Genomic DNA, 12,456 nt, shown 5'->3' with positions numbered 1-12,456 from the left:
GACGTTTCCCTGTGAGCAGCGGGGTCGGAGATCACTGGTCAGGCGAAGTGGAAACAGAGGGGCTGGCACAGGAAATGACCTGGGAGGGGAGGAGCTTCATGGGGTAGTTTCACTGGTCAGAGGTTTCATGACACAATCAAATTAAGGCTGAATTCACATGCTGCGTGACAATCTGTGGTTGCAAGCGGATTCTTACTGCATGCTCTTCATGAAGCTAAAAACCAAAGCCTACCTTTCGTTCAAACACAATCAGTGTCATGAACAATCAGTGCCAAGGATCCACTGCCACTGTAGGTCACTAAACCAACAAAAATAGCTTTTTACTTTTGTGTCATCAAGCCAAATCCATAATTATATTTTCATAATTTGCAGATGACATAGAGAGAAGTGGATTTGCACAGCACACTATTCTAAACTAATTCCCAAAAAGTGTTTGCTGAACCTCTGAACAGGGAGCAGTATCCTGCCCAGTAATCCAGATTCCACATGGTAAACATCCTTTTTCGACAAGCGGTCTTCTGCACTGCCCTCCACATCAAACCGCAATTTCACGGTCAGATACCTGACAGAGTTTGAAAATGGGAGAGCAATTTCCATTCCTTTTCAAATATAGAGTACACCCTAAATTCTCATCAGCTGGCATGCACTACACTGTATGCACAATATACTGTGAGCTTCCCCCCATTTAATAGCTAAAAGGCATTGCGATATGACCTTGTGACTGATGGCAAAAGCATGCCCGGCTTTTGAAATGGCCCTCAAGGAGACGAGACACATAATGCGTTCGTAAAAGAGGCGGATGATTAGGGCCAGACAGCGTCGCTCCTGAAATCCAATGCAAACCCTTTAATAGGGCCTTGACTGCAGCCCTGCAGCATGTAATCAAAGGCAGCTGCTGCAAATTCCTTAATTGCAACCGAGCTAGCAAGGACAGCAGGCTATTCAGTATCATAGAAGGACAGCAGCAGTGTAGCACAGTGGTAAGGAGCAAGGCTCATAACCGAAAGCTCGCCGGTTGAATTGCCTGCTGTGACCCTGCCGTTGTACCCTTGGGCGAGGTACTTAACCCACAGTTTCCTCAGTAAAAAATCCAGCTGTGTAAATGGGTAACATGTAAAAATAAAGGAGCATCTGCTAAATGCCAGTAATGTACTGTAATGTAATGAGAACACAGGTAGAGCATTTGGGCGTGGAAGATGCAGAGTTCCTGCAAAAGAAGCCAGCAGAATTTTCTCACACAGCCAGAGCTCACTGCTACAATTTCCTGCCGTGCCAAGTCCCCTTGGATCCAGCTGAAGCCTGCTGTGGAGATGAACAGCTCTACAATATCTCTGCAAAGTGACTCCTGCCTATACCTTAAGGGCATTCACTACCGGCATTTGGCTGTTACCCTACTGGTTTAATGCTCACATGTATATTCTATCGATCTTTGGAATGAGAACGGCTTGGAGTAAGTCTAAAAATATCCGTGGCATAAGTGTAAGGTTTGGACCTTGATTTTTAAATTTCTTGGCTGCCCTACATGTTCATCCAGCCTTAAAACAGAGTGAGCATGTGAGGATATTGGACATGTGTATTAAACCTATGAGTTCTCACATCAGAAATCAAAAAAGACTCGTTTTTTGTGAACTGATAAGGTAATAAATATGATCTCCTCGTATATTAAAGCAATATGCATATTAAAGTAGGTTGAGAATTGTGTAGACTTTATTAAGATTTGAACTTGCTCGTTTTTTTTTTTCAAATGTTTCCTTGTGGGCATGTTCCTTAATTGTTCTATGTATGTGCTTAACTATTCAAACTACTGTTCATTCATTTCCACCCACAAAAAAAAAAATAATAACCTTCCTACAAAACAAGAATGTAGAGACTCAAATTTCTAATGAATGTCTTGTGTCTCATTTGGTTCCAATGTATGAGGTTTTTTGGTAAATGGATGAAATTGGCTTCATAACACCTTTAAAAAAATCACAGAAGCTTAGATTTTGGATTGTTCTTTGCATTCTGAGAGAAGCCTGCTGTGGAAATGTGTCATTGAAAAAGTGAAGCAGAAGTATTTGGTTATTTTTGAGACTGCTGTTTTTATTCCTTTTGTTGTCAGTCTGCAGCCTCATTTTGCATGTATCTGTGGCAGAACATCCTCTCCTATGGCCAACATGAGACTCATTTTCACTGAGGAAGTAGAATAGTATATAGTGACCTCTCCAAGGGCAAAGTGCAATATTAACACACTTCCAACAAACAATGTAGGCACCAAACATATTTGAAAACAATAATTGTTTAACCCTGCTTGCAGAGCTGATCTTTTAAGGAGCAAATTGGATTAAGCACCTCGCTCAAAGCTGCAGCAGCAGAGGGTCATCCAGGATGTGAACTCCTGACCTCTGAGGCCAGTGCCCTGACACCTACTCTGCACTGCTGTTCATGACCACAAATGAGGCAACGCAACTCTGAGATCACAACACTCTGAAAGGGTTCTCCTGGGAGGACAAACCTTTTCACACGTGTTCCCAAGGACACTGTCATCTGCTTCCCATACATATTGCATTACCACAGATATTCTACACATTGCCTAGATAGTCAGCTTGGTGTGTTTCACCCTGAAAATGTAATTTATTGTCATTTAGCAGATGCTCTTAGCCAGAGTGACTTCTGGAGCAATTTGAGGTTAAGTACCTTGCCCAAGAGTCCAGCAGCAGCATCCTAGTGGGGAATCGAACCAGCAACTTTCCGGCTACAAGCGCTACTCATTACCACTATGCTACACTCCCAGCCCTATTGGAGCTGCAACTGTTCTGATCTGATGGATTATTAAAAACATTCCTAAAGTGGCAAAAACAGAAAACAGAACACAAATAGCACCAGAGCCTCCTATTACCACTCACCTCCTATATAGGGAAGTACAAAGGATGTAAGGAAAAAGCTAAATATCTAGTCATAACATAGACATTACGAAAAATGGTATGGTATACACAATATATAATATCTATGGTATTAGTACTGAGTTGAAAGTGGTGGGCTGGGGGGGAGAGGTATCTGTGCCCAACCAAATACAGAGAGATATAGAGCATGGCTTTGGAAAATCACTGGCAAAGCGTTGCTGGGAAACAATGGCAGCTTTCCTTTAACCTGTTTTCACTTTGCGGATAAAATGGGGTGAAATTTATCATTACAGTTTAACATTATTGAAGAATGCTTTTCTACTCCCACAGTGTTCAATTCCTGAATGGGCAAAAGAGATTCTATTGATTTACAGTTATTGAGTTCTTCATTTAATGTAATTGCAGCTATATACCTAAAGGTATTTTATTGTTGCGCATCACATTTACCTCCCTGGGATACCAGCAGCTTTAGCCTGAGGCAGTGGCGGCAAAGATGAATCTTGATTATTAATTGCACATTGGATTTAAACACGTCATGAACAGCACTACAGAGTCTTCTTGAATTAAGTAATTGTGCTGAATCCAGAAATTCACTGTTATTTCATAATTGCGTTTCCACTAAAATGTCAGCAAAGCTAAAGTTATATCAGGGCCTGCTTTGCTGTCTCACCAGAATTTGCAGTTTCACTCCAGCTGCTAAACTTGCCCAAGGATTGTCAACGGATAGACTTGTTACCTATGCATTTAACTGCTGTATTTTTCCAGTCTGCACCATCTTACTGGATGAATCTAACAACTATATTGCCACTGGGTGGCATGCATTGTAATTGGCATGGTACCCAAACGCACAGCAACCACGCCAATTATAATCCATATCTAGATTTTTCTCGATACAGTCATTTTTCTTGCTGCTTTTTATACTACTCTACAATGCATTTTCTATAATTGAGCCATTTTTTCATCTTTGTTAGCACTAAGTTGATTTCATTGAGAAGGCTACTCCTTTATTACATTCAATTAAACAATTGGATTGATCAACTGAAACAAACCTATTGACATTTCATATAACAATGGAAAGATTGCAGAATGAATTTATGGGTGGGAGGCAGGAGATGAAGGTCTTCATTGCATGTAATCTGGTTAATGGAGTCTAAGGGCAACAAGATTTTTCTCCTTTTCTTTGACATCACAGGATTGGAACTAAAGAAACAAGCCTTCTGTCTCTGGCACATCTTAAATGTGATTATCTCTTCCTGTAAGACTGCTCTGAGGGCATGTTATACAGGAGAAATGGGGTGTATGGTGACCGGAGGGGGTTCAAACGGCACTCATCAAAGCGTACCGCTCCAGCAAATTGCGTGATCTCTCGTCACAGGGCCGGGCTCCACGCCGGAGACAGATACATCACAGCGCGGCCCCTCTCCGCCAAGGTCAGACCGTCGTTATTCATATCTGTCTCTTTACCCTTGACTCCTTTCACCTGCTCTGTTATCACCGTGGGCACCGCTCCAAGAAGGAATCCATCAATGTTGCTTCCCTTGCACGGCCAGACGGGCCCGGCGTTACGCCAGCCTGGCAGAGAGTGTGGAGAACGCGGGGCCCATTCCTGCTCCTCCAAGCCGAGGGGAAAGGAACTCACTACACTCTGCAGCTCACCACACTCTGCAACTGGGAAACACCCTCCTTTTGAAGATAGGAGACAATTAGAAACCAAGCGCAGACAGCACGGCTGGCCTGTCTATCCCTCTCATCTAGTACAAACGCACCCTCCCTTTCCCATGCACACAGATGAAGCTGTGAGATATTCACGCCGAGCAAGGCAAAGCAGGGTCTTCACATCTTCCATTACTCTACAGCCTCATGGCTATACCCCGTCCACCTGTCTGCTGCCGTCAGTCCACCCTACCTGGAAGCCCTGTTGACGTGTGCTGCACCCAGTCTGCTTTGCTTTCTTCCTCCCTTCACCTCCTCCTCTGCCTCTTACACATTGCTGACAGAGGAATGCCCGCTGTGGAACTTCTGCCTGCAGCAAAAGGTATTTTGAATGGTGTGCCCTTGGTGTCGTACGCAACCTGAGCTACTTCAGGCGCCTGCTGCTTAGCATTGGCTCAGCGTTCAAACTTCAAACCGCAATCCGGCTACAGTCAACGCATTCCAATCCAACGCAGCCTGCATCACAACTAGCTCAACTTAGATCACAGTTTTATCTTCTCTGGGCATTTATTGGCATAGTTATTAGTAATGATTTGGTTTACAAAGCAAACCTCGCTTGATCATTGTTGTACTAAGTCTATGGGAGAGCTTTAAAAGTACTGAGGATTCTGCAAAAAGTATTCCCTGGAAACAAGGCTACTTCTCAAATCATGAGTGCTTGGTGATTAATTAATTCTATTATTCATACTAACAAGAAAGCACCTTGGTAACCATGACCTGAATTGCAAAAAGCTTGCCTATCAAATTGCCTGGATCAATCTCCAGAAAATGTCTTGGGACAGATCCTGGATCAGTATGCAGTTCATTTTGTAGGCTCATTCTGTTTGTTTTAAAGAATGCAAACTGCATGTTGGTCCTGCTTCCCTGTAAAAGAAATGATGTGGGCAAACATGGGCATTTGTGTATGCCAGTAATTAATAAGTAAAAGGAGTGGGAAAAACCACCAGGACCAACTGACGCAGACAAAACCTGCCTCTAATTTTTGCAGAATAAATATGCTAAATATAAATAACTCTTTCCTGTTCTGTCTGATGTGTAAATGATGGCAAGGAAAGACTAGGTGTGATTGATTAAAAGGATAGCATGCGGCATTTGGAATGGGGACGTGCCATTTTAGGCAGCTTTGTTTTCAGAGAAAGAGGGAAGGTGCCACAGCAATGAGAAAATTAAAAGCCCGACAGCACAGTCTCATCAGCAGTGGGTGGCAGCCAAGTAATTACAGTCGGTGCATAAAACTTCATAGCGACTTCCTCTCGCCTCTCTCTCCCCCAACCTGTCTCTGTGTTTCTACATCATGGGCGGATAGAGTCATCTCCTGCCCCTCTGCCTCACTCACGCTGACACATGCCTTCACAACACTGAGAGACAAAGAGAGAGAGTGAGAGAGGGAGAGACAGAGAGATTCAGAAGACGGAGGAAAAAAAATCACACCACAGCTCCACGCTATAGCCAGTGCCTCGCGATCCTGTTGGTGACGCAGAGCAGGCATTGCCGTCACCATCTCCGAACACACTGCGCACGCAAGCTGGCATCAAAAGAAGACTCCTTCTCAAGCCTGTCACACCTTGTATCTCATCTCCAGTAGCAGCCTACTGCCACACATGATCGCTGACGCATTGGCCTTACGGGTGGGGTGCTCCTATGGAAGGCAGATGGCTACAAGCACAAGTGGTAGCCATTTAGGTCAATGCTTAGCACATGCCGCTATGGAAGCAGAATGGGGTAATGGCCCAGCGACAGACTACCGCTCCAGGGAGCATGTGTCTGGCTGCTTAATGCCACGGAAATTGGAATGAACTCGGACCTCCAGACTTTGAACGAAGCCTCCGTTCTGTTCACCTGTGTTCCACGACAAGAATGTTAGTCCCCACGACGAATCGTCAGTGACACCTCACCTTAATGTTTAAATCACCTCCTTATCAGCGGCGACCAGCCATTCAGAGTTAAAGACCAATGACTGGCTGACGGAAATTCACTGCTCTCTTCTAATCATCAATGATTCATCTTCTTTCAGACTTTTTTCATCCTCTTACAGCAGGAATGAGGCCTTTTACTGTGTCCTTAGTGATGTTTTGTGCAAATATCTGATCAGTCAGGATTTATGAGTGCAGCTTCCTCCTATGACTATAGTGCTGACTACCACCGGTGCTTCCATGCAGACTAACGGCAGTAAGCCCACAGCAGAAATCTGCTTGCGCTTCTTCCGTCTTGCCCATTTCAGACTACCTAACTGAATATAGCTCACTTTACTGCTGCTGTACTCCCTCCAGATTTTCTTAATTTCCCATGAGGCAGGCTGCCCCACACCTGTTTAACCACTGCTGCAGCCAACAAACAAACCGGCAAATAATATTACATCCCATACTGCAGCACAATAATTGCTCATGACGGCTTCACTTACAGGTCTATAGCCACATCTTTGCTGGAAGACAAGTATTTAGTATTCGCTGATCCATAGAGGTCAGCAGCTGTAAGTGGGCATGGATTTTCTCAAGTTTCACTGGGACAAATTAAAGTGTACTAAGAGATCTGGAGGTCTGGATTGTGTACTAGTGCAGTCGGAGGAGTGCCTTCCGCATATTCCAGGGACTTAAACCACAGAGAGTCAGGCACTGTGCACCTAGGACACAGGGGAGAGACATCAAAGGATGTCTGGTCTTCCTCCCTCAGACATCAGAAGGAGACTGCAGTGCCTGCTGACTACCTGAATCCAATCAACTGCACAGATAATTAACCAGGTTCAGGAACTGGGAGTCCAGAAACTAAATCCAGTCACCATAATCATCACTATATTACCACAGTAAACTGGTTAGGTGTTCCCACCACTCCCTAACCTTTATCCTGATTCTCTACCCCCTTCCATAGATGCACACATTCTCACACAAATATATGCACATGCACGTACACACACACTCAAACGCACCCAAACAGACACACACATCCTCCCCAGAAAATCTTTCATCTGACACAGGTCTCACTCGACAACAATCTGGCATCTTACAGGACAATAAATTCAGCAGATGAAATGGTACAAAGGTCCAGCATGGACTTTAAAGAAATTACAGTCAAATCTACCTTCTGGTGAGTTAGCTGCATGCATTAAATCCGGCCCTGAACACGCTGCTGTATCACCGCATTTTCCCTCCTGCTCCTCCGGCCTGCTGGGGAGGGATCAAAGCCGTCATACAGAGGGCCATTTGATTTGCAAATGAGAAGTTATACGCGCTTTAAACGCAGTAATAAATCAACTGTGACAATCGGTTTAGATGAATGTGATCCAAGGGGGCGGGGGGGGGCGGGGGGGGGGGTGCGCAGCAACAGCACACAGCACTGCAGAATAGCCAATACGTGTTAACCATGATAGAAATATGGAAAAAAAAGTCTAGTTTAATGCTATGTCACGTCATTACAAATAAATGTAGGGCCTACGGTATATTGCATTTTGCACATGATCATAAAAAAAGAAAAATATGCACATAATTTCGCCTCAACACAATATTGAGCAGGAGCATAATTTACTCTAATAAAAGGAGAGGAACTTTTATAGTTGCCGAGATCAAGAATGACCCTAGGGGTAGCCATGCGATTCCACAATTCCTTTTTACGCCACAACCAAGTGGGGAGTTATTTTATTGCCTTGTGTGCTGCAACCCCAGTTATTTCACTATCCAGCATGTAACTGTGGACCACCTCAGGGACCCATCAAAGCTGTTGTGTACTAGACTTCATTAAGAAGATAAAAAAGATCCACAATGCTTTGATGCGAGTGTAAGGGGAAAAGAAATGGCCTATAGTAATTCTGAAATTCCCTCAGTAAAACAGACATTTGAAAGGGTTGGGTATTTCTTAGGGAACAATGGTTAAGTATGGATCGCTGCAGGGTGCATATTTGTGAAATTTTACAGTTATCTACAGCTAATAAAAAAGCAAGGTAAAACTGCCAACCACGATCAACATGGCCACCACAAGCTGTACAACTCCGTTGCCGGTTTTTGCACCAGTGTGCCTGTAGCAGAGCTCCGTGCGGCTATGAGTAAGCTTCGCATGCTGACGTCACGCCCCTGTGGAGAGATTATGAAAGCTCGATTAGCCCTCTGCACCAGGGATGTGGGGCTTTCGTGTAGCGAGCAGACTGCGTCTCACCTGAACCCGCCGCCGCGCGACTACAGAGGCCGCCGGTTCGACCCGGCTGCTTAGAGCGCACGTGCGGCTACACGTGCAGAATAAAGCGATGCTGGAACCAATGGATTCGCCCAGCTCTTGGTGATGAGTCAAAACAATCTGTGATAATAATTTCTTTGTTTGTTCAATATGGTCACTGTGAGCTTGGCGCTTCTCCTCGTTGGTGACCATTGTCTCAATTAAAATTGCTTCCCCACTGTTACAAAGCCGGCCAACGCTTCTCACCAAAAAATGAACAGACGGAACGAGCTTACAAATAAATCCAGTAATTAAACAAAGTAAACAAAAAGCAAAGAAACCCAGTCTTTAGCACAAGCAGCACCACAGCCACAAGCTGCTCACAGAAGTGCCTCGAGCAGCAGCCAAACACCTATATTTAATGTGCTTTAGGCAGGCTAGATTAGGCAGGTGTGGCCCATTACCCAATGACTGGTTTCACATCTGCATCTGGAAATCACAAACAAACAATTAACAATGAACAGGTTTGTATGCAATTGATAAAAGTTGATCTTCTATTGGTAGATTTGAATTGGATTGAAGACAGAGGGCCCTTAAATGTTTAACATTTTAACAATTAACACAAACTATCGATTAATTAGCATTCAGTTTCTGGGGGAGAGCTGAAGGCTTCCCTTCAAACTCTCATACAGCCATGGATGCAGAAAAATATTCAGCATCACATTGATCTGCCATGGAAGTTGGAAACTAGATGTTGCTGGGTCATTTGAGCAGCCGCCAAGTTTCTCATGGCAGAAATATCTCCCTCCCTGAGACCTTGTGAATATTTTGAAATGATACCAATAACGACACTTCTCACCTCTGTATGTGCCTCCAGTTTCTGCATGACTGCGTTTTCTATAAGACATGTTAGCTGGTCAGTTCAAGACATACGATCTTGTGCGAAAGCATGCGTCTGAAAAATACGCACCTGACAGCGAATGAAAAAATCTATAAAAGGAGCTGGCCCCTGCATGAAGCACTCACATTACATTCCAATACAAATTCAATCAATAAAAAAGAAGACAAGGCAGAGGAAAATAGAATGTGTTTTACTATTATGATAATGTATTTACTCCTTCAGAGACCCTGTGTGGGGTCAATTTACAATGCCTCAATCCCTACTGCACATATACTATTACAAGCAGAAGTCCAGAAATCTCTGCACCACACTACTGCAATGTACAAACTCCTGAATATCTCTCGCATGCAGTTTCACTGCATGTCTGTATGCATGGTACAACAGCATCAATCTACGAAATGAGATTCATATTCCTTCAGGGTATTGCTGGGGTTATATTACTATAGATTATACATTTCACTGTGCGTGAGCATTGTACATTGTATGAGAATGCCAGTGGGCATGGTTATATGTGTATTTATGTAGTTTTTGTGCAAATATGTGTTGCTTTTCTATATGTATTTGTCATCTCCAGATGTGTAGGTGTGTGTGCTTGTGTACTGTATTTATTGTGTGCAGGTGTGTGTGTGTATGTGTATGTGTCTATGTGTGTGTGTGTGTGTGTGTGTGTGTGTGAGCGCGAGCGGAGTCTTCAGAGCGGTTCCGCGTGGGGGCGAGACTGACAGGCTGAGCTCCCAGGGACGGCCTTTACAAGCTCGCTCCGCACGACGAGAGCGAACAGACGGCAGACACGCAGCGGCCCGTCACTCTGTTTAACGCGAGCGCTGACAGCCGGGCAGCTTGAGCGAGCAGCGGGGCGCGCTCGCCTCTCTGAAAGAAAGAAAAAAAAAAAAACGGGGCAGTCTTCAACTCGCAGCCCCTCAAAACTCAGCTCTCCGGGCCCGCCCGAGGTGGCCGCCGCCCCTCTGTGACGTTAATAGGAAACCGAGGCTTCGTTCGGAGCGGTTAATCCACCGCGAGGGCTGAGAAGGCAACGCCGACAGCTCTCCAGCGCCGGTGACAGCCTGCTCTCAGGGCTCACGCCAGGCTTACGTCGCATCTCGTCACGGTGGCGTGTCCTCAGGTACAACATCGCTATGGCGACAGGTCATTCAATTCAGAACAAGAAAGCCTTTACAATACACAGCGAGGCACTTTGGGAGACTCAATCAAGCAGCTGAAGGTCATCGTTTAGAAAGAAGGGCGTTATTTTCGGATGACATTTCGGTGATTCGATTGACCAGTCGGAGATATGACAAAGAAAAAAGGTAGTCCTCTGTGCCTTACAGAAATGATTCAAAATAATACACATGAATATGTGGGTACAATTGGCTGAAAAAGAGGCACATCTAATCATATAAGCTCCAGTAATCATATAAGCTCCAGTAATTATTGATAAGAGCTGGCAAAAGACTGATGGTCTTTTATACTGTTTTACTGCAGGTGCTGTATTCAGCACCCATAAAAGAGAACCTGAGTGGCAAACTCAGTGAAAGAATTTCTGAACAATATCCTGTTACATACTAGTTATGTTGCAGTTATTTTTCAAAATTCTCTGATTCTATTTTGAAGAAAAAGAGGTGTTCAATTTTGTCACAAGAGGACAATGTTCAGTATTTCTGCACTGACAAACCTGACAGTTCAGAGATCATGGGGCAAGTCAGTAAAAAAGTCTGTCAGTAAAAAGCACTGCAACAATGACACCTAACTTGCAGCAGCAAAGCATCCCAAAATTGGGCTAAGCAGGAACCCTACGAGCAGTCAAGATCCAAAACCTTTCTCTATGGGTTCTCCCATGCATGAACAACTTTTAACGAGTGCAGTAATTACATTATTATTCTCTCAGAAGCGGGACCGTTGGAGGACCACAGTGCAGCTGGAACACCTCGGCTGATAAGTTCCTGTAACTGACAACAGGTTCTATTCTCCAGGATCACCTAAGATGACCCATTCTGTGGTACAGAAAGCACAGAGTATGTGTTACTGTCACTTCTCACTTTATCTCTGCCGACTGGTGATGTGTGTTATGATCCAAGCAGCTGGACTGGAACATACCGTACATCTTCTTTCTCAAGACCACAGTAAACCTTATTAGGAGCTTTGCACTGACGTCTTGTAAGCAGCAACATTGCTATGGTGATAGTAATTCAATGCCTTTAACAATACTGAGCAAGGCATGCTGGGACCTTGTATCGTCACTCAAAGCCAGAAGAAGAGCAGGCTGTGATTTTTCAATTTCATTGATTTCTTTAAAAGGTCCATCTACCAAGATCTTAAAACTGAAACAAAAACAGTGTATACATGGAATATTAAATCTGTCGAACAAAAAAATATGTTTAGGCAATAAACAGAGCTCAAAAATGTGTCATACATTAGCTAATCAAAACTATTGAATTCTTCGAAAATTCTTATTGAAAAAAAAGCAAAAACGCCATTTTCTCTCGCAAACAGCTTTGCATTTAAACGGCTAAACAACTGGCCTCATTACACTGAGGCTGGAATTACAGGCAAATATAAACCCTGAACTAAGACCTCTAAGTCACACCCTCTCAATCCAAGGTTATTTAAACTCTCAACACTACAAGACAAGCAAGCGTGTGATAACTCAATGTTGACAACTGCAACTGTGCTGAAAATGGCTGTAATTATCAATTTATTTTTTTGTTTAGCGATGTGTTGCAAATAGAATTCTCCACAACACCAACGGTTGCCAAAAATGACAGCTTGCCTTCTCTCGTCTGATTTTCAGGCCCTCTTTGATGGAGTGAGTGAGTGTGTGTG

General features: G+C 44.0%; 1 protein-coding gene across 1 annotated transcript in view; it reads right to left on the bottom strand.

Moving 5' to 3' along the window:
* Nucleotides 1-12,456, bottom strand: part of mpp2a (membrane protein, palmitoylated 2a (MAGUK p55 subfamily member 2)) — a 49,641-nt gene that overhangs the window by 17,819 nt on the left and 19,366 nt on the right. The window lies entirely within an intron of this gene.

This window comes from Megalops cyprinoides, chromosome 19 (assembly GCF_013368585.1).
Source record: "Megalops cyprinoides isolate fMegCyp1 chromosome 19, fMegCyp1.pri, whole genome shotgun sequence".
In the NCBI taxonomy this organism is placed as follows: Eukaryota; Metazoa; Chordata; class Actinopteri; order Elopiformes; family Megalopidae; genus Megalops; species Megalops cyprinoides.
This window is presented reverse-complemented; position numbering and strand designations above follow the sequence as displayed.